Source organism: Palaemon carinicauda, unplaced genomic scaffold, assembly GCF_036898095.1.
Source record: "Palaemon carinicauda isolate YSFRI2023 unplaced genomic scaffold, ASM3689809v2 scaffold304, whole genome shotgun sequence".
NCBI lineage: Eukaryota > Metazoa > Arthropoda > Malacostraca > Decapoda > Palaemonidae > Palaemon > Palaemon carinicauda.
In genome coordinates this window covers 8,359-31,189 of record NW_027170711.1, presented here as the reverse complement: position 1 = coordinate 31,189, position 22,831 = coordinate 8,359, and the positions used below count along the sequence as shown (strand labels likewise).

At 42.0% G+C, this 22,831-nt stretch overlaps 1 protein-coding gene across 6 annotated transcripts in view; it reads left to right on the top strand.

Moving 5' to 3' along the window:
- LOC137636460 (craniofacial development protein 2-like) overlaps positions 1 to 21,780 on the top strand; it is a 63,886-nt gene extending 42,106 nt beyond the window's left edge. For 2 of the 6 annotated variants that reach the window (XM_068368884.1, XM_068368882.1), the window contains exons 4-5: positions 4,705 to 4,905; positions 5,294 to 21,780. The gene's annotated coding sequence lies outside the window, so the exon portion shown is untranslated. The remainder of the gene's footprint in view (positions 1 to 4,704; positions 4,906 to 5,293) is intronic. The other 4 variants (XM_068368886.1, XM_068368885.1, XM_068368883.1 and 1 more) reach the window with 3 other exon arrangements.
- Positions 21,781 to 22,831: the final 1,051 nt, after the last annotated feature.

The following is a 22,831-nucleotide window of genomic DNA, read 5'->3' as shown; positions in this document are numbered from 1 at the left end:
AGAAAACAAAATACAATGATCGCCAAAACCCCAAATCAGAGTACTTCACCAAAAAAGCAGACTGGTACACCGAGCAGGGAAATCGAAGAAAAACTCTTAATGACGGACCAACGTGTTATCGATCCGGCCGGCAGAGATGAACTGAAGAACAGAAAACGGGAATGATTCCTCCTACCACCCTTTAACGGGTGTTACCACCCAACCACCACAAGGCGGTTGCCTAGTTTTAGAAAAATTCTGCCGAAATAGAGATAATTAGCTATGTATATATAACTGCCAGGTAAGTATTCACAAAACTTTGTTTTATCATAAAAACTCCATTTTGTACGGAGACCTCCTCTAGTAAAAGTCCCTATAGACCTCTCTCCCAGGTATCGAGAGGAGTCAAAGAGACAGGCATTACATCTGCAGGTGTCTCAGTTGCTAGAGAAGGGTGCGGTGGTGAAAGTCTCGGACCTTCAATCACCGGGGTTTTACAACCGTCTCTTCCTAGTACCAAAACATACAGGAGGTTGGAGGCCGGTGCTGGATGTCAGTGCGCTCAACGTTTTTGTTGTCAAAACAAAATTTACGATGGAGACCACCAAATCCATTCTAGCAGCAGTCAGAGAGGGAGACTGGATGGTCTCTCTCGACCTGCAGGATGCGTACTTCCACATTCCTATACACCCGGATTCTCAACCGTATCTGAGGTTTGTATACAGGAATGTGGTGTACCAATTCCGAGCACTGTGTTTTGGCCTCAGCCCTGCTCCTCTTGTTTTTACGAGGCTCATGAGAAATGTAGCAAAATTTCTACATTTATCGGGGATTCGAGCCTCCCTGTACCTGGACGACTGGCTGCTCAGAGCGTCGTCCCATCATCGCTGTCTGCAGGACCTTCAATGGACGTTGGATCTTGCAAAGGAGTTGGGCCTGTTGGTGAACATAGAGAAGTCTCAGCTGACCCCCTCTCAAACGATTCTCTATTTGGGGATGGAGATTCAAAGTCTAGCTTTTCGGGCTTTTCCGTCTGCCACCAGGATAGAGCAAGCCTTGCTCAAAGTCCGCCTCATGCTAAAGAAAGATCATTGCTCTGTGAGAAGTTGGATGAGCCTCCTAGGGACGCTATCATCCCTGGAACAGTTTATCTCTCTAGGGAGACTTCACCTTCGCCCTCTCCAGTTCCATTTAGACTCCCATTGGAACAAGAACAAGACTTTGGAGGCGGTCTCGATCCCGATCTCCGTACCAGTAAAGACGTGCCTGAGCTGGTGGGACAGCAATATACGTCTTCAAGAGGGTCTGTCCCTGGCAGTCAAGAACCCAAACCACGTGTTATTTTCAGACGCGTCGGATTTGGGTTGGGGAGCGACTCTGGACGGTCTGGAATGTTCGGGTCTTTGGACGACAGATCAGAGGAGCCTTCACATCAACTGCAAGGAGCTGTTGGCTGTTCACTTGGCCCTGACGAGTTTCGAGAGTCTTCTTTGAAACAAGGTGGTAGAAGTGAATGCGGACAACACCACAGCCTTGGCGTACATCTCCAAGCAAGGAGGCACTCACTCCCACACTCTGTTCGACATCGCAAGGGACCTCCTCATCTGGTCAAAAGATCGAGGCATCTCACTGTTGACGAGGTTCGTCCAAGGGAAATTGAACGTCTTGGCGGACTGTCTCAGTCAGAGAGGTCAGGTGATCCCTACAGAATGGACCCTCCACAAGGATGTGTGCAAGAGTCTTTGGATAACTTGGGGTCAGCCCACCATAGACCTCTTTGCGACCTCGCTGACCAAAAGGATCCCGACCTATTGCTCTCCAGTCCCAGATCCAGAGGCGGCCCACATAGATGCCTTTCTGTTTGACTGGTCTCACGTGGACGCTTACGCATTTCCGCTGTTCAAGATCATCAACAAGGTATTGCAGAAGTTCGCCTCTCATGAAGGGACAAGGTTGACGTTGGTTGCTCCCCTCTGGCCCGCGAGAGAGTGGTTCACAGAGGTACTTCAATGGCTGGTAGACGTCCCAAGGAGTCTGCCCTTACGGATGGATCTCTTACGGCAGCCTCACGTAAGGAGTCTTCATCAAAGCCTCCCCGCGCTTCGTCTGACTGCCTTCAGACTATCGAAAGACTCTCAAGAGCTCGAGGATTTTCGAAGGAGGCAGCCAGAGCGATCGCGAGGGCTAGGAGATCATCTTCTATCAAGGTCTACCAGTCGAAGTGGGAGGTCTTTAGAGAGTGGTGCAAGTCCTCCTCTATTTCCTCTTCCAGTACCTCAGTAGCCCAAATTGCAGACTTTCTCCTGCATCTGAGAAATGTTCACTCCCTCTCTGCTCCCACTATTAAAGGTTACAGGAGCATGTTGGCGTCTGTTTTCAGACATAGAGGCTTGGATCTGTCAAATAACAAAGATCTCCAAGATCTCCTTAAGTCCTTCGAGACCTCTAAGGAGCGTCGTATGTCAACTCCTGCTTGGAACTTAGACGTGGTACTACGGTTCCTAATGTCAGACAGGTTTGAGCCATTACATTCAGCCTCCCTGAAGGATCTCACCCTCAAGACACTTTTTTGGTGAGCTTGGCTTCGGCTAAAAGGGTCAGTGAGATCCATGCTTTTAGTAAGAGCATCGGCTTCTCTACGAATAAAGCTATATGTTCGCTTCAACTTGGTTTTTTGGCCAAGAACGAACTGCCGTCTCGTCCTTGGCCTAAATCTTTTGAAATACCTAGTCTGTCAGAAATCGTAGGTAACGAAGTTGAAAGAGTGCTGTGCCCTGTTAGAGCTCTTAAGTTTTACTTAGCTCGAACTAAACCAATACGAGGTGGTTCTGAGGCCTAATAGTGCTCCGTTAAGAAGCCCTCTTTGCCCATGTCTAAAAATGCGTTATCGTACTTTATTAGACTTTTAATCCGGGAGGCACATTCTCATTTAAATGAGAAAGATCGTTGTTTGCTTAAGGTCAAGACGCACGAAGTGAGAGCAATAGCAACTTCGGTGGCTTTTAAGCAAAACAGGTCTCTTCGAAGTATTATGGACGCAACCTTTTGGAGGAGCAAGTCAGTGTTCGCTTCATTTTACTTAAAAGACGTCCAGACTCTTTATGAGGACTGCTACACCCTGGGTCCATTCGTTGCAGCGAGTGCAGTAGTGGGTGAGGGTTCTACCACTACATTCCCTTAATCCCAATATCCTTTTAATCTTCTCTTGAAATGCTTTTTAATCTTGTCTTGGGTTGTACGGAAGACTAGGAAGTCTTTCGCAATCTTTTTTGATTTGGCGGGTGGTCAAATGTTGTTTCTTGAGAGCGCCCAGATTAAGGGTATTGATGAGGTCCTGTTATAGGGGTGTTCGGCCTGGATATAACAGCTCCTGGGAGTCTTTCAGCATCCTGAGAGGATGGCTGGGCTTCGTGAGGAAAGCGGACTAATGAGGCAGAGTAATCGTCAGAGTCAGCTTCCTTGCCAGGTACCTATAGTTAAGTTGGCTTTTTATGAAATATTTGTCAAAAAACTCTTGAGCATATACGCCTTTATTGTATTAATACTGGTCTCTACCCACCACCATGGGTGTGAATCAGCTATTATATATTCACCGGCTAAGTTTAATATTTAAAAATGATATTTTCCTTATAAAATAAGTTTTTGAATATACTTAGCGGGTGAATATATAAGATTAAAGGCCCTCCCTTCCTCCCCGATAGAGACCCAGCGGACTGAGAAGAACTGGAGTGGTTGACAAGTATATGTGGTATCTGGCCGATAGTCGGCGCTGGTGGGCACACCCGCAACCTTCATGGCGATCGCTCGCGAGTTTTTGGAATCTGTCGAGCCGTCGGAGACGTCAACTATTATATATTCACCGGGTAAGTATATTCAAAAATTTATTTTATAAGGAAAATATCATTTTTAAGAAGGACATCCATCTATTTTCGTCTCCTCCCTCCCATCTGGGGATCCTAGTCTGTATCCAGTTTCAGCTGGACTCGCCAATGGGAATAAGGTATGATACTCATCTAATTCCTCTCATAGGGCATAAGTTATACTCGTGGTCACGAGGTTTTCCCTTGGCAAGGTCGGGGGAATCCTAAATTTGAAGGGGTCTGAGTCGAATGGTCCTGACCCACTTCATCCTTAAACATTCTTTTCCACGAAGCTACAAACCTTCAGTCGTACTGAGATTCTGGGGATCTACAAAGAAAGAAGATTAACGGAAAATTGTTGCTTCAAAAGAGTCCAGTCTGAGGACTTATCTTCCCTAGGGATAGGGAACTCCTTGGCCACCCTGGCCTCAAGACTAAGTCTCCTATAGTAAACAATGAGGGTTTGTATCAAGTTTAGGAACAAATGACAAACTTATAACAGAGTTTGTATTTTTCCTAACATACAAACCCGAATTCTTTACACAAATCTTCCCTCCATCACCGCCCCCTAGGATAGTCCTAGCTAGAATCCGATTGAAGGGAAACAGCAGCTACCGACCGGCGGTCTCCCACCACTAACAGGTGGGTAATTATCTGCCCGGTCGTTAACAACCTTGTTAAGGTTTTTCTGCCATATTTTCCAGCTCGTGCTAGAATATATCCTATAGTAAAGAATTCAGGTTTGTATGTTAGGAAAAATACCAACTCTGTTATAAGTTTGTCATATTTTCATAATGAAATAAATGTTTGAACATAAATACCTGATAGTTATATATAATTTAATTCCCCACCTCCTCCCCTCTAGAGACCTATGGGCATGGAAGATCTAAGGAATCACTGGAATGGTTCCAGGTACCTGGCTAGAGGGGGCACTGGTGGTACACCTGGCTAGAGGGCGCACTGGTCTGGTGGTACACCTGGCTACCCAATCGGCGATTGCCGCGAGTTTTGTAATACCTGTATCTGCCGTGACGTCAGGGATGTAAGATATATATATAACTACCGTGTAAGTATGTTCAAAGATTTATTTTATTATGAAAATATCATTATTCCTAACATACAAACTTGGAGCTATTTATACAAATTGGCCCGCCACCCTGTCCCCCTAGAAGCCCGGCCAGAAAGCCAAAGTGGTTACTCAACTGACAGGATGGGGTAGTTACCCCTCACTACAATTGTCTTGGTTAGTTTTCACCCTATAAATAACTCCAGGTTTGTATGTTAGGAAAAATACAAATTTCCAAATTTGTTATTTTTTTTCTATTCTAATGTATTTACAAACTATCATCATTTAATCATTATTGACAGGAACATGATTTCTTAAACTGTATATGTCTCTTTTCTTCTGTGGCAACATTCTTATAACACATTTTAAACCATATTTTTCTTTGTAGGCAAATGAAACAAAGAAGAATGCAACGCGCCTTAAAGAAGATTCACCAGAACTGGTAGAAGAAGCAGAACTCACAGAGATGCTGACGGTCAAGAATAAAAAGTAAAGTGTTTTTGGGAATTTCGAAACGAGAACTGTTCCTCCGTTTTTAAGTTATAGAAGACGATCTTTGGGAATGTCCTTTGCACAGATAACAGAGAGACGCTACGTAATTGATGGTTTATTTTCAGAAGTTTGATGTACTGCTATCGAATCAAGCTAGAGATCCCATGGGATTACTTAACCCTCTGATGGTCCTGGTTGTGACAAAATTTCTATCAGGCTCATAACTTGTTAAAATAATTTTGTTCCGACACAGATACAAACATTTCGCTATTTATAGGTTATTACTTTCGACAATGCTGAAAACCAGCCAAGACAATTTTAGTGAGGGATAATTGCCCTATCTGCCAGTTAGCGGAAGGTGGTTGGGGTGGACTGGCTACCCCGCTCACTCGCACCTTTCGGTTGAGTAACCACTTTTGCTTTTGGTTCCCGTTAAAACAAACTGCCTTGACTTTATTACTTTTCCTTTTTCTTTTGTGTCTATCGGTGTGTGTTTGGTTATTGTCCCGCTATGCGGATATATCCAGGTACAGTATTGAGGGCCGCCACTGCGGTACCTTTATGTCGTCCGTAGAGACGGACCCTCACTCTTTAAGCCCGGATTGCTGGGGAACTCAGTGTTCGCAGGACAACACCTTTTCCAAGTGTAGAGAGTGGCCTGCCTCCCAGTGGGAGAGGTTTGCGCATGAGAAGAAGTCTAAGCGCGAGTCTGTTAAGAGTCGGGCTCCAGTGATCCGGTTTTAAGTCACCCATATTTGTGGGTAACGGGTGACGCCAAGCATTGGAGTCGACGGTGGGAGGGGCTAACTACCCCCACTGACCAGTGTACGCCCACCTAAAGAGAGGCAGCCCCTCTCTAATAGAGGACTGGTCCCTGCTGAAGCCTCTTCTCGTGCTGGGCCACATGGGATAGGAGGACTGACATCCTCCGAGAAGAGGTGGATAACCCGGCTTGCTCTTTCGAGAAAACCCATCACCTCTGATGACGACCTGGAAAGGACAAACTTGGACCTCGGTATTGACATCCCCAACTCAGGTTCTAATATTGTAACCTTAGAACCTTACTTGTGTCATGTGAAAAATGATCATAAGAATTTATTAGAGAAGAAGAGAGAGAAAGTAAGAAGTGATGACAGGACAAAAAAATACAGAAAAGCCGAAATATTACCTGGTCACTATGAGGTAGTAAATTACGATAAATTTTGATACTGGAATTTGAAAATGGAAGACATGAACATGTAAATGTTTTTAAAGCCAACAGAGAAATAGTAAATAAATGTGGAGGGCAACCAAAAATTCTTCCTCAAGGAAATGGAAGTCTCCTGATAGAGACACTATCACCAATACAAAGTGAAAGATTAAAAGTTCTTTCAATATTGGATGGTCATAATGTCAAATGCTTTTCACACCCCATTTTTAACCAGAGTAGGGGTGTGATATATGTGCCAGAATTGTTAGAGCTAGAGGAATAAGAAATTGAGAATGAACTGAGAGATCAAGGAGTAGTAAAAGTTGTAAGAATGAGAAAGAGAGTTGGCGAACAACGTGTCCCTCTCTCTACTTTGGTTTTAACTTTTGACCAGTGCAGACTACCCAATGCTATTAATGCTGGATGGCTATCTTTGAAGGTGAAACCCTACATCCCTTCACCATTGCGATGCTACCATTGCCAAATGTATGGCCACGTAAGCCAAAAATGTAAAGAAAAATTAAATATTAAGCCCGGTGTCTGTGCAAACTGTGGCAAAATTAGTCACGGAGCTTGTATAGAAAGCCCCTGTTGTATTCACTGTGGGGAAGCACACCCAGCAACATCAAAAATTTGTGTGAAGTTTATTTTTGAGAAAGAAATTCAGGCCATTCGAGCCATGGAAAGGGTTACTTTTGACCCTTTAACCCCCAGGCTACTTGGAAATTTCCAACCCTTAACCCCCAGGGGGTTATTTTTTTCCCAGCACATTTTGCTGTATATATTTTTTAAATTGCTCTAACAGCCTTAATTTTTATCATAGAGAGGTCAGGTTGGTCTCATTCTCTTGGAAAATGTCTGAATTTTTTCAATAAATTATCAAAAACATGAAAAAAAAATTTTTTATAGTATTTTTTTGCAAGGACATACAGGTACGTCCATGGGTGTAAAGGGATGTCTTTTGTGAAATGTACCAGTACGTCCTTTGGGGGTAAAAGGGTTAAAGAGGCTCGTAAAAGGGCTCTTGAAAAACAGATAAGACCAGGGCAACCTTTTTCATTGGTTTTGAAGAAAAGTTTGCCTAAGCAGAATGACAAAAATATTATCCCAGGTTCCAAAATAAAGCAAGATTTAAGGGTGGTCATACAAGATGAAAGCTCTATTGTAAATCTGAGTCAGATAAGTGTAGGTAAATCAAAACAGGTATTGGAAGAACGTAAAGATACTCAGAAACCTTCTGGATCTAAAGAAAGCTCAGAAGAACGGCTTGAAGAACAGAATAAAGATAGTCTAAAACAACCTGCATCATTTGAAAAGATTATAAGTCCAGCTAAAAGTGTTGTAAATATTGACATAAACACATCATTAGACAAGACCAACATGGAAGAAGACAGTCCATTACCTGAAACTGTCGATCATTTAAAGAAAATAAGAAGAGAGAGAGAACCCCAGAGGGGAGACCGCCAGAAAATATTGATAAAGAATCAGCTTTAAAAACTTTCCCCTTAAGAAATGCCCCTAAGATAAAATGTTTAAATAAAAATAAATCATAAATGGCACTCATGGATAGCAAACTCACGATACTTTAATGGAATTGCCAAGGCCTCAGAGCTAAATATGAATCTTTGAAAATACTAATTAACCCTTTTATTCCCAGGCTTTTTGGAAATGTCCAACCCTTAATCCCCAGGGGGTTATTTTTTTCCCAGCACATTTTGCAGTGTATTTTTTTTTAAATTGTTCTAACAGCCTTAATTTTTGTCTTAGAGAGGTCAGGTTGGTCTCATTCTCTCGGAAAATGCCAGAATTTTCTCAAAAATTATCAAAAATATTTTTTATAGCATCTTTTGCAAGGACGTACCGGTACGTCCATGGGGGTAAAGGGATGGGTTTTGTGAAACGTACCAGTACGTCCTTTTGGGGGGTAAAAGGGTTAAGGAAAATTTCCCAATCCTATTATCCTTGCAAGAAACAATGCTAGGCCAAAATAAAGTATGTCCCAGAGAATATTTATTTTATCATACCGAAGTCCAGGAACATGAAGGTAGACATGGTGGGTGTGCATTACTGGTGCGACGAGATGTCATCCCCAACAAGATTACTTTACAAACAAATTTTCAAGCAGTAGCCGTACAAATGCATTTAAAAGAGCATACACCATATGTTCCATATATCTGCCACCCAATCGAGGTGATCAAAACCTGAAGCAAGAACTTGATAACTTGATAGATCAGCTTCCTAAGCCATTTTTACTCTTGGGAGACTTTAACGGGAGACATCCTATGTGGTGGGATATTATTTCCAACTCCCGAGGCAATCAAAGTTTTTCTTTCATTGAAGAGAAAGAGCTTGCTGTTTTGAATACTGGAGCACCAACACATTTTCATGTACAAAATGGAACTCTTTCATCTATAGAGATCTCATTATGCACTCCTGAGTGCTTTTTAGATTTTTCATGGGAAGTAATGGATGAAGGTATTGGAAGTGACCATTTTCCAATCGTAATTAAATTAGTTGATGAAATAGCTGCACCAAGATCTTCAAGATGGGTAATTGATAAAGCTAATTGGGCATTGTTGACTGTGCTTACATTGGTAGAAATTGATGCTGATAATTTTCCCACTGTAGAGGAAGCTCTTGAATTTTTTAATAAAATCATTATACATACATACATATACCAAGGCACTTCCCCCAATTTTGGGGGGTAGCCGACATCAACAAATGAAACAAAAACAAAAAGGGGACCTCTACTCTCTACGTTCCTCCCAGCCTAACAAGGGACTTAACCGAGTTCAGCTGGTACTGCTAGGGTGTCACAGCCCAACCTCCCACATTTTCCACCACAGATGAAGCTTCATAATGCTGAATCCCTTACTGCTGCTACCTCCGCGGTCATCTAAGGCATCGGAGGCAGCAGCAGGGCCTACCGGAACTGCGTCACAATCGCTCGCCATTCATTCCTATTTCTAGCACGCTCTCTTGCCTCGCTCACATCTATCCTCCTATCACCCAGAGCTATAGATGCTAGTAATAAGTCAATTCCTCGAACTACAGGTCAGTTTACACGAAAACCGGTCCCTTGGTGGAATATTCAATGTCAAATAACTCTTAAAGCTATGAGAGCTGCATTTACTCGATATCGGCATCATCCTTATGATTATTACTTAATTTGTTATAAAAAAGCAAGAGCCAAGTTTAGATACTAAATCAAACAGGCTAAGTGACAGTCTTGGATAAACTTTATATCCAAAATCAATTGGAAAACTAACTTAACGAAGGTCTGGACAAAAATAAGAAAGATTAGCGGGAAACATATACCTTTGCCATCACCTGTAATTGAATGTAACGGTCAAATATTACAAAATCCAGAGAATGTAAGTGAAGCATTTGCAGATCATTTTTCAAAAATCTCCTCAAAAAATCCTACATCTATGTATCACCAACAACGTATACAAGAAGAGAATCGCCCTCTCGACTTTGGAGCTATAAAGGATAGAATCATATAACTTGCCTTTTAGCAAGAAAGAGCTTTTGTCAGCCCTGTCTACGTGTAATGATTTGGCTCCTGGAATTGATATCACCTTTTCAATGATTAAACTTTTACCCATAGAAACTAAATTTTTTTTACTCAGTATCATCAATAGAATTTGGAGAGAGAGTCTATTCCCTAATATTTGGAGCATTTGTATAATTTTAGCCTTTTTGAAACATGGGAAAGATAGCAAAATTATGACCGACTATCGGCCGATTGCATTAACATCTTGTATATGTAAATTGATGGAAAAGATGGTGAACGTACGACTGGTGTGGGTTTTAGAACAGAAAGGACTTATTAACCCCTCACAGTGTGGCTTCCGACAGATGCGATCCTGCATTGATGTCTTAGCAAGATTAGAGGCATCAATTTGTGAAGCTTTTGCCAGCCAAAAGCATCACATATCTATTTTCTTCGACTTGGAGAAGGCATACGATACCACCTGGAGACATGGCATTCTTCAAACCATTTATGAAATTGGCTTGAGAGGGGAACTGCCAATGTTTGTTAGATCGTTCCTGAGTAACCGTCAATTTAAAGTTACATACATACATACATATACCAAGGCACTTCCCCCAATTATGGGGGTTAGCCAACATCAACAAATGAAACAAAACAAAAAAAGGGACCTCTACTCTCTACGTTCCTACTCTTAAAGTTAAAGTAGGAAATACATTCTCATCAATTCATAATCAAGAAGAAGGCGTTCCTCAAGGCAGTGTCCTTAGTGTAACATTATTTGCCTTATCCATAAATGGTATTAGTAACGTAATCCCTCATGATGTCATGCACACCCTATTTGTCGATGACCTCTCGATCTCATTTGCAGCATCACGAATGGCTGTTGCCGAAAGAAAGATTCAGCTAACTATTAATAGGGTAACAGAATGGGCCGCCAAACGAGGATTCAAGTTTTCAGCTTCGAAAACTGTGGCGATGCATTTCTGCCGTATAAGAGGTATTCATCCGGACCCTGACTTGTACATATATGGGAAAAGGATTTCTTGCAAAGATGAGACCTTGTTTTTAGGGTTATTATTTGACAGTTAGTTAACATGAGTTCCTCATATTAAAAATTTGAAAATTAAATGTATTCAGTCTCTTAATTTGATTAGAATTTTATCCCATACCTTTTGGGGTGCTGATTGAAAGCACCTTCTAATGCTTTACAAAGTATTAATTGCATCTAGAGTTGCATATGGATGTGAAATATATTCCTGAGCAACAAAAACAACATTGGCATTATTAGACAATGTACACAATGCTGGAATAAGACTAGCCAGTGGAGCTTTTTAAGCCATCTCCCATATCTAGTCTGTTAGTAGATGCTTGTGAAATGCCTTTAGAGCTTCACCGCCAGTCATCGCTCGTTCGATACTGGTTTAGACTTCAGAAGCTGACAAAGTCACTCACATATGAAACGGTTATTAATTTAAAATGTACTAGTTTTCATGATAATCATCCTAGATACCCTAAACCGTTAGGGTATAGAGCTTTAAGAACCTTGGAGGACTATGAAATCCCCAAGGGTAAAATTTTACCTGTAGAGTACTCTTAAAGTACCTCCATGGAATCTACCCTCTGTAGATTTCTGTAAATGTATATTAGATTCAAAACAAGAAACATCCAAGGAGATAATGAGAGTTACTTTCTTGGAGCACATAGAATGCCATAAGGACTCTGTTTTCGTTTTTACGGATGGATCCAAGTCCAGCGCTGGCGTTGGATTTGGGATATGTTTTCCAAAGTTTAATCGCAGTATTAGATTACCTAACCAAGCATCCAGTTTTACAGCTGAATGGTATGCTATTTTAACCCTTTTACCCCCAGGCTATTTGGAAATTTCCAACCCTTAACCCCCAGGGGGTTATTTTTTTCCCAGCACATTTTGCAGTATATTTTTTTTAAATTGCTCTAACAGCCTTAATTTTTGTCATAGAGAGGTCAGGTTGGTCTCATTCTCTTGGAAAATGCCTGAATTTTCTTAAAAAAATTATCAAAAATATGAAAAAAAAATTTTATAGCATTTTTTTGCTAGGACGTACCGGTACGTCGATGGGGGTAAAGGGATGGCTTTTGTGAAACGTACCAGTACGTCCTTTGGGGGTAAAAGGGTTAATGGCAGTCAAGTATATCTTCTGGCTACCTCATAAAGATTATGTTATTTTTTAGCGACTCCTTGAGTGTATTGATGGCAGTGAACCACTTCAATTCACTGCGCCCAATAATAATCGAAATTCTTGAATGGCTATATCTACTGGGAAATAGAGTTAAGAATATTAAATTTTGTTGGGTTCCTGCTCATGTCGATGTAAAGGGTAATGAGAAAGCGGACTCTCTGGCAAAGGAGGCAGTTCATAACTGTATAAGAAATAACTTTTTATTACCTGCAAAAGATATGTACCCCGTAATTCAGTCCGTACTTAGAGAAACTTGGAATTTTTATTGGGAGTTGGAAAATCAAAAAATGAGTGAAATTGTTAAATCATCTCATTCAAGGGCATATTTTGACATGCAAAGGTCAAGAGAAGTGGTACTGTGCCGAATGAGAATCGGTCACACCTGATTGACTCACCGCTTTTTGATGAGTGGAGAACATCAGCCATTTTGTGAAGATTGCTTGGTGCCGCTGACTGTGAAACATATTAATAGAGTGTCCAAGTTACTTGACTGAGAGAATACGCCATTTTCATAATTGTAAGGATAGCAGTGACTTTTACATACTATCTAAAATTTTTGGACCTGAATGCTGTGGATTGCCTTTTTAAATTTCTTATGGATACTGGTTTATTTAATAAGATTTAATCATGAGTTGAAATAAGATGCATAATATTCGTTAAATTTATTCTTTGGCATCAATGACCTCTGCTGTTACGATGCCAGATAATACCTAATAATCAATCAATCAATCATCAGACGAAAGAATTCAGAGACTGAGAGAGATAGCACAGGTCTTCCTCAGTCGGGAAGAGCTCCCGGCGCTGTATTGGCTTCGCCTTCTCGGCCACCTCTCTTCCCTGACCCGACGGGTCCCCAACAGCGCCTCAGGATGAGATCCCTCCAGTGGCGACTGAAATCCCAGTTGAACCAGCACACCGATTCCCGGGATCATCTAGTCCGCATAGGGCTAGAGAAACAGTCAGACCTCAGGTGGTGGCTGGCGGAGCCGACTTCTGCAAAGGGGTCGATCTTCTTGTCTCTCCCCCGAAATTGATGCTTTTTTCGGATGCATCAAAAGGAGGGTGGGGCGCTCATGTACTGCACCATTACATCTCCGGCCACTGGTTCGAATCAGAAAGGTACCAGCACATAAATCTCTTAGAGATTAGGGCAGTCTTTCCCATCCCTCAAAGAGTTCCACCAGGTCCTGGCAGGGCACTCCATGGTTTTGATGAGCGACAACACCACGGTAGTAGCTTATCTGAGCAAACAGGGTGGTACCTTTTCGCAGCAGCTGTGCCATCTGGCTGTAGAGATACTCAGATGGGAGAAGACAAATCGTCGGTGACTTTATCAGCTCGCTTCATTCCGGGCAAGCGGAATGTGCTAGTGGACAAGTTGAGCAGAGCGACTCAGATGGTTCACACCGAGTGGTCTTTGAATCCTCTGATAGCCAACAAAGTCCTGACTTTGTGAGATTCCCCGATTGTGGATCTGTTTGCAAGGGCCCTGAATTTCAGGCTCCCGTTGTACTGCTCCCCAGTCCCTGATCCCCAAACTCTTTGGCAAGATGCTTTCCAACAACGGTGGATAAATGTGGACGCTTACGCGTTTCCCCTGTTCTGTCTGATGAGAAAAGTCCTCAACCAGGTACGAGCAAGCAACAAGTTGCAAATGACACTCATAGCCGTGCTATGGCATCACGCAGAATGGTTCCCAGACCTGCATCTCCTCACGGAGATCCCAAGGGAGCTCCCCCCACAACTCAACCTCCTCAAACAAACACATGCCAACATCTTCCACATAGCCAAAGTCTCGCTTCAACTTCACACCTGGAGACTATCCAGCACCTCCTCACACAGAGAGCCCTTTCGCAACCGGTTGCGAAAAGAATGGCTGGACACCTCAGGAGATCTACAGGGGCAGTCTACCAGACGAAGTGGTCAGTTTTCTGTGGTTGGTGTCGTGGAAGGGGTATCTCTCCCCTAGATGCCTCTGTTCCAATTATAGTGGAGTTTCTTGTATACCTTCTATAAGAAATGCTTCTCTCGTTCTCGGCAGTCAAAGGCTACCGCTCAGCCTTGAGTCTCGCCTTTAGACTGAAATGAGTCGACATTTCCTCCTCGTTGGAACTCTCTTTGCTCATACGTAGTTACGAGCTTACTTGTCTCCAGGCAGAGCTAAGACCTCCCCCTTGGAGCGTGGTTCGGGTCCTCAGGTCTCTGAAGGGCTTCCCCTATGAACCATTACATCAGTCCTTCGATCGCCACCTCACGTAGAAGACGGTGTTCTTGCTCGCTCTGGCTGTGGCCAAGAGAGTCAGCGAACTTCATTGTCTATCTGCTGATGTCTCCCACTCTAGGAGATGGGGGAAGTAATCCTCAACTATGTCCCTGAGTTGTAGCTAAGACTCAAAACCCGAGTGTGCTGGACTCCAGGTTCAGCCCATTTCGGATAGAGAGTCTTCGTTCAAGAAGAATTTTTCCGTGGCACAGGTAATGCAAGCAGGCGTGTGGAAGCGTCAGACGACCTTCACAGCCCACTACCTGAAAGACCTAACCCACAGGAGCAGGGAAACCTTTTCCATTGGTCCTGTGGTGGCCGCACAACAAGTGATCTAATGCCTCAAGCTCCTTGGTGGACAAGTAGCAGAGGGTTGAGGGCTGAGGTTACCTGGGTTAGTCTGGGGTGAATGAAAAGAATGTCTGGCTCCCTTCTTTCTTTCACCTTCTCCCCCCCTGGGGACACAGCTCTGAAAGACCGCAGCATAGCTGACCTTACCCCTCTGCAGGTAAGATTCATTTCCCTTGTGCATCCTGAGTATTAATCGATAATTTGTTACGTTTCCCAATACCTCTTGAGGGAGGTATTGGAACTCATATGTTCGAGTTCCTACGTAAAGACAAGCCACTAGTCTCTCTCACTCAAGCTTCTGCAGGCCGCTATCATTGTGTTACCTTGTAACTACTTTGATTTTAGCGAGGGTAAGGCTCCTACTAATTAGATCAAAGATCAATTAGAGAGAAACCCAGGTCATAACCAAGTTGTATCTGTGTCGGAACAATTCTTCATCACCCAAGGGGTTACTGCACTGTAATTGTTCAGTGCCACTTTCCTCTTGGTAAGGGTAGAAGAGACTCTTTAGCTATGGTAAGCAGCTCTTCTAGGAGAAAGACACTCCAAAATCAAACCACTGTTCTCTAGTCTTGGGTAGTGCCATAGTCTCTGTACCATGGCCTTTCACTGTCTTGGGTTTTAGAGTTCTCTTGCTTGAGGGTACACTCGAGCACACTCTCCTATCTTATTTCTCTTCCTCTTGTTTTGTTAAAGTTTTTATAGTTTATATAGGAGATATTTATTGTTGTTACTCTTCTTAGAATATTTTATTTTCCTTTTTTCCTTTCCGCACTGAGCTATTTTCCCTGTTGGAGCCCCTGGGCTTATAGCATACTGCTTTTCCAACTAGGGTTGTAGCTTAGTAAGTAATAATAATAATAATAATAATAATAATAAATAACAAATTTGGAAATAATTTGTATTTTTCCTAACATACAAACCTTGAGCTATTTATACAAATTGGCCCGCCACCCTGTCCCCCTAGAAGTCCTGCCAGAAACCAAAAGTGGTTACTCAACTGACAGGTTTTGAGTGAGCGTGATAGCCAGTCTACCCCACCCCCTTCCGCTAACTAGCGGATGCGGGTAGTTACCCCTCATTAAAATTGTCTTGGCTAGTTTTCAGCGTTGCCAAAAGCAATACCCTATAAGTTTGTATGTTAGGAAAAATACAAATTATTTCCATATTTGTTATTTTTATATTTTGTTTTTTATTTAGGTAATTTATCAGTAGACCATCGTGTTCGAGGGAAATTTAGCAGGAGAGAATTTGCAGTTGTTTCCTTGTTAACTGTGTTACAGTTGTCTGTGCAGCCTGGAGATATCCACATTAATTTTCTTATTAGACTGCAGTCCTGTTTGTACTTTATTCCCTTGTTTATGTGGCCTTTTGACGACAACAACAACGTATTCCTGATTATTGTTTTCTGTCAGATGAAGGAGGTTTTGTTGCTGCCATGTTTGAAGGGTAAGGGCATCGCCCTTGTTCTTTTCTTCACTATCAAGGCACTTAGGACTTATCACCTGGTTGTGCTCTTCTTCATAGGTCTATACTCTCTGTATGTGTTGTCTTTAGCCTGCATGACCCTGCAGAAGGTGAACTTAGAGTTCTTCCCTCTCTTCAGCCTCATCTTTGTGAGAGGGTTTTCGCTGCTGTTCAACTTTGTAGAATTCCAGGAAGACTGATTGATAGACGTCGAGTATGTGTGACTCCTACCGGAAGAGCTTGAGGGCTCATATCTTGTATGTAGGGCACCACCTTATTATCCCACTTCCTGGATGATCATCTTCGACTGTTCCAGTTTCTTCTTCCTATCCTGCTCCCGAGCCTTAACCTACTAGCATATAGGTGTTGGTATGAAATAGCTCCAGCTGCCAGTGCTCTGTCAAGACATGGGAGCTGCCCTTGTACCTCCTGCACCGCAACATTCCCAGGACACCCCAGTGACGCAGAGACTTCAAAGAGTATCGAGAGAACCAAAGGTGCAGACTGAGAGCGTTCCACTCAGAAGGTCAATTATAGTACGTTGTTGCCTCATATTTTTAGGTACATGGTATCGGGGTTTACTTGTCTGCTATCACTATTTGGTCTCATACCAAACTGGACAGATGCACCTTCGTACAGGATGATACTGATTGATCCCACCACAACATAATCACCAAGGAGATGGTCACATTGCACATAGTGTCCAAGATCCTGGCCCTCCATATCACCACCAGTTTCCACCCGCTCCAACACCAATTGAACAGTCTTGGTATGACTAGTCACTACGAGATATGTCTTCTATGCAATTGTTAGACATCACACAATAGAACACCTCACGATGGATTTCTCGCACCTTTTCTTCAGTGACTTTCGTGTTATAGACTTCTGCCATCTGCTTCATTTTAGCGTTTCCTGTCTACTATACTGGTGAAAGAGGAAGATATGATAATTGTCGTCACTTGTAAGGGCTACTAGATCTGCCTTTCACGAGCATTGAAGTTTTTGTTGGGGTCGTGCATTCGTGTTTCGTTCCGATTATGTCCTCTTCCCTCAAGTAACGCATGCAAGCTATCCAAAGGAGTTTGGTAAAGAACTCAGTATTGCTTCCATTTGTGGCTAACATCTACAAGGAGCTTGTTTCACAGACCTTTATCAAGCAGGTGGTCTCTTGGGAAGTCGTCAACAGGTTAAGAATGTTTGCAAAGATCAACCCAGACAAGAGACTGTTCTACCAAACTCTCTCAGTTGACAGGGATTCGATGTAAGAGTCAATTGTGATTCCTACATCACTGCGTGGCAGAGAGGCTTCTTACGTTAGGTCTTCACCATCGATCGTTCGGCTGGCCATTCAGCTGAAAAAGAAATTTCCCGTATTCCCCAGTCTCCGTTTGTCGGCAGCATTTAAGGATGCCATCCAACACCCATTGGAATTCTAGACGTTTACTCCTTTGTGCCCATTTTCCCTTTTTGCTGATTACTCAGTATTTGGTAAACAACATTGAAGCTTAGCACGACTGATCTGTTCTGACCGGCCACTTACCGATGTCATCCAGATCAGCTTTTTTCTTTCTTCCTCCATCAGGGAAGATCCTCAATCTTCATGGTAAAAGATTCTGCTCGCCCCTCAATACCAGTTTTTCAACTGGGAATTGGGTTTAGACTCCTCCCAGAATGGTCTACACTCATTAGGAGCTTATAGGGAGCTCAAGCTGCAGGAATCTTTCAGGAGTTTCCAGGTCCCTCAATCTACCTTGCTCGAACCCAGGTGACGAGCGGTAGATAGGGCTTCTTGCCTCGTGACTATCCTAGCCTTGACTAAGTAGGTAGGAGATTGCATATTTTGGCCTGTGTCATAAGTCATTCTTGAGGATATATCTCCATCGCCTTGGTTCATGAGTCCGGGGTCAGTACCTAGAACCCAGCCGTCCGTGAGTTCAAGTGCATCTTCATCTCTTCCCTACAGAAAGCATACTATTTCTTCATGACTTCATGGAACAGGAGTCATGACTTTTGCTCTCGTACATGATTGAAATACTTTGATATTTCCAAGGAAAGTAAATCAGTTAATTTGTTTATAGGGAGCTCTTCCCTCCTAAGGATAAGTCTCCTATTAAAGGAAGGTTTGTATTTGTGTAGAAACAAATCACAAAGTTTAAAGTAATTTGTGATTTTACCTATGTCTGTTTGTTTGTTGCCAGCTTAACCCAAGAAGTTTCAAATGAATTTTGATGAAAATTGTTTATGTCAGAAATGGCCTGGCTTAGAATTGATTAGATTTTTGCATCCGGATTCATGATTGCTATTATACAGTAGATTAATTCACAGTCACCATATGGAAGAGGAAGAGCTCTGGTTGTAAATTTGAGTAAAATTTTGACAATCTTCATTGGCGAAGTCTGAAATCTCTGGTTGCTCTTTTTACTTGTTCCCAAGTATACAAACTTGGATCCTTTAACCACCTAGGTTGAAGGTCAAAGTGGGAACTAATTAGACTATGAGGTGGGCTGGCAGTTCTCATCCATCCTCCATAGACAAGGCTGAGGATGGTAGAATATATACCAGCACTTTGTCATCATAAGCCAGGTATATTATTCCTGACTGCAAACCCCTTTGGCGGGAAAGGGATCCCTCCTTTGACCAAGTACTAATGTTCTTGAACATCTCCAGGGAAGAAAAAGAACGTACCACTTACGTACCACTTCCGTACCACTTCCGACACTCCAAGCAGTGAGTCTCCCTACCTAAAAGACGATGTTTTGTATTTGAGTAGGAACAAATCACAAATTTTTAAAGTAATTTGTATTTTTCCTAGCAATACAAACCCGCGTTCTTTAGATTATACTTATCCCGTCAACCACTCCTCTCAGTTTTGAGCCAAAAGTTATAATTGAAGAGACTATGACAGGTAAGGGGGGGGCTCTCGCCTTTGCTCCCACCTTTTGCTTAACTGCTTGTTCAGCGATTCAGCGGCCGTCCAGCTTTGAGCTGAAAACGCACTCTCTATGTAAAGGACTCGGGTTTGTACAGCTAGGAAAAATACACATTACTTTTAGAAATTTAGGATTTTAGTTATGTTGTGATAGCTGAAGTACATAATTTTAACTGTGACCATTTTTTCCCAACAGCTTTCCGAAAGATTTAACTATTTGCCTTCTGGCACCTCTTGGGTTGTATGGGGCAGGGAGTGCAGTGTGGCCACCCACCTGAAGAGGAGGGAAAAGGAAAGAAGAGGAAGAGTTGATGGAGAGGAATGGGATCCCAGACACTTCTTTTTCATAACCCCCTTCTCTCTCTCTCCCTCCCTACCCCCATTTCTTATTGACTTATGTGTATGATTCTTTCCCTCAGTGTCTCTTCTCTCTCACTCTTTCTCTCACCCAGGTCTCTTTCCTACCTGTTTTCTCCAGATGTTCAGTTCTTTAATTTTGGTCTGAAATACGTCTTTAATTGCCTTGTTAGTTAAATTGTATGTAAAGTGATTCTTAAATGGTGTTGCCAGTAAGTTTGTTCTTTAGTAAAAGGACCTATAATGTTCATAAAAAATTGTTTACTGAAGTGAGTATTGCATTTGTTAAAATCATTTGCTTATTTCATTGTGTGCAGCTATTTTGATCCAATTATTTTAGTACTGAAATTTTTCTAATGAATGTATATGTAATTTTTATCCTGTGTGCTATTTCTGTTCTTTAAGCAAATTTAGAAATGATTATGTACATGATTTGATGTGTATTGCATGAGAAAATATGACTTTACATGTAATGCTTAAATACTTCTTGTTCTCATTAAGGAACACAGAAATGTACTGTCTCATATAAATGGGTAGCAAGATTGTAATTACAACTTGCAATCTAACCAATGTGGTCTGGTTGATAATATTTTTAAGTCTTAGTGGTTAAAGTAAGAAAGGATAATGGCATTTCTTTGTAATTAAATAGTATTGAAAGTTTTTTCATTTCTTTGGTTGATATAAATGTCGCTTATTTTCAGTTGAACTGAGATGTAAAATGAATTGTAAATTATCATTTAAACGAGTCACATGAAATGTAAAACCCACTTTTGTATAATGGTTTTAAAAGAGTGTATCGTATTCTTTAGCTGCAATAATTGAATTGAATTTCTATTAATTTGTCATTAGGAATACTCGTCAACTGTTTTCACCATTCGTACAGACAGACTCGCCGATATTGCGGGTGCGTTGAGATCTCTTGGTCCACAGGGCGTCGGACACTGCGGGCCATAGTTAGTATTGCCGTTTAGACCTTTAGCGGCCCTGTAGGAAATTCTGAATAGGGGTGTCATGTTGTCGTCTCGTTCTTGTCTTAGCTATGTCGCTGAACTGGTGGGTTTTCAGATGTCTGGGAATCTAGGAAACATTGTTGGTTGAATATTATGGACCTTTGGAGGAATCATAAGGATCACTGTATTTGTTCTATGTATCCCAGAAAAGGCTTGTGTCCTTTGTTTCCTGTTTTTGTTCCAGGAACATTTAAAGCCCTGGATGTTTGGCCTTCAGTCTCATCTAGTCGCTGTGCTGACTACTTTTTATGCATTCTTATGCCCGGTTTATTTGTTGCATTCGAAGAACGCTTGGTACTGTTACCATGTTTTTGGGAGATAGTTGTTATTATTATTCACAAAGAAACTGGCTCAAAGTCCTGTATCTTTCCACCCCTTATGTCTTGAGACAAAGAAAGACAAAAGATTATAGTTAAACTACTGATGGAAATGATAAATAAACAGACATATCTTGTATGCAGAACACATTTGGCTCAAGTTTTGAGACAAATTTAGTGTATTGGGAAAGTTCCTTTACTTTTCCGATGTTTTGAACAAATGTGGAGAGAGATAATACATACATACATGTACCAAGGCACCCCTAATTTTGGGGGTAGCCGACATCAAACAAATAAAACAGAAAAGGGGACCTCTCCTCTCTACGTTCCTCCCAGCCTGACAAGGGACTCAACCGAGTTCGGCTGGTACTGCTAGGGTGCCACAGTCTACCCTCCCCCGTTATCCACCACAGATGAAGCTTCATAATGCTGAATCCCCTACTGCTGTTACCTCTGCGGTCTTCCAAGGCACCGGAGGAAGCAGCAGGGCCTACCGGAACTGCGTCACAATTGCTCGCCATTCATTCCTATTTCTAGCACGCTCTCTTGCCTCTCTCACATCTATCCTCCTATCACCCAGAGCTTCCTTCACTTCCATCCATCCACCCAAATGGACAAAGTAAAAAGCAGTGTTTACTGCTGTAAAATCTTGGCTCTTGTTAACTCATGCTCACTGATTTGAGTTTTGTCTTAGAAATGGGTATTTATCACTAGGTACTGTGTTAAAAGAGATATCCACAAGAGTGGTTCGTTGACTGTATTCGTGATACCGCTGAGTGACTTCACCCATCCAAGTTCCTGGCCTTTTGCCTAAATCTTATCATACCAGTACAATCCATTTCATTACCTGGGGACGTCTATAACTTTTATTAAGGTCTTCCCCCATTCTTCCAATGTTTTTATTGATTTGAGATTGTTATTTCAGTGTTCCATTGTAGTAGAAGAGAACACTTAGTTGGTTCATAGGATTCTATAGGCTTGGTCCTTGGAAATAAGTGAGTGCTGGAACAATGCAGAGTTGAAGTTACACAAATGCAACCAGATAGAATTAAGAGAGCAGACGACCGTTCAAAACCGAGGCTTCAAATTGACGCCTCAAAGAGCCTAATGTACCCAGGGCTGGGGGGAAAAGAAAGAGCAAACATTATGTGCTACCTATCTAAGGGTCATCTCTCCTTTCTGGAAGATCAAATTATGACTGGTTTCAATTTGTCATCTGCTTATCATTCAAGTAATGATCTAATGGATTTGAAAAAACATTGTTCTTAAATCTTCTACATACATACATACATATACCAAAGGCACTTCCCCCAATTTTTGGGGGTAGCCGACATCAACAATGAAACAAAACAAAAAAGGGGACCTCTACTCTCTTCTAAGAAAGAGATAAGCAAAAGTTGATGAAGATGACAACTGCAATAGTTATAACAGAGACTTCTTGAAGTCTTTATTAAATTGAATCCTGAAAATTTGATGTTTCAGGATAGATAAAGCAGAATTAGAGAAAATAAGTGAGAGTCTCTAGTTTTACCATCCACCTTCCGTAAGCTCACATATACTGTAGATTAAAGCTTTTGAACGACACCTCGTAGTAACGGGGGATTTTGAGGTGGGAGAAGTCTAATTGGAAAGGGATCTCTGGTAGTGGTATCACTCGCCCCAGTTTTAATTCCGACACCCTATAGGGGTGAGCGAGCTGGATATATTCCTAGCATTCCCCTGCAACTTTTTTCTCTGGTATATTTAGCAGTATTTATACCTTTGAAATGGTGCTTTAAGGAGCATTTCACTGGGCGACACAGATCCCTCGCCCAGAAATAGATTTTTCCTTCGTCA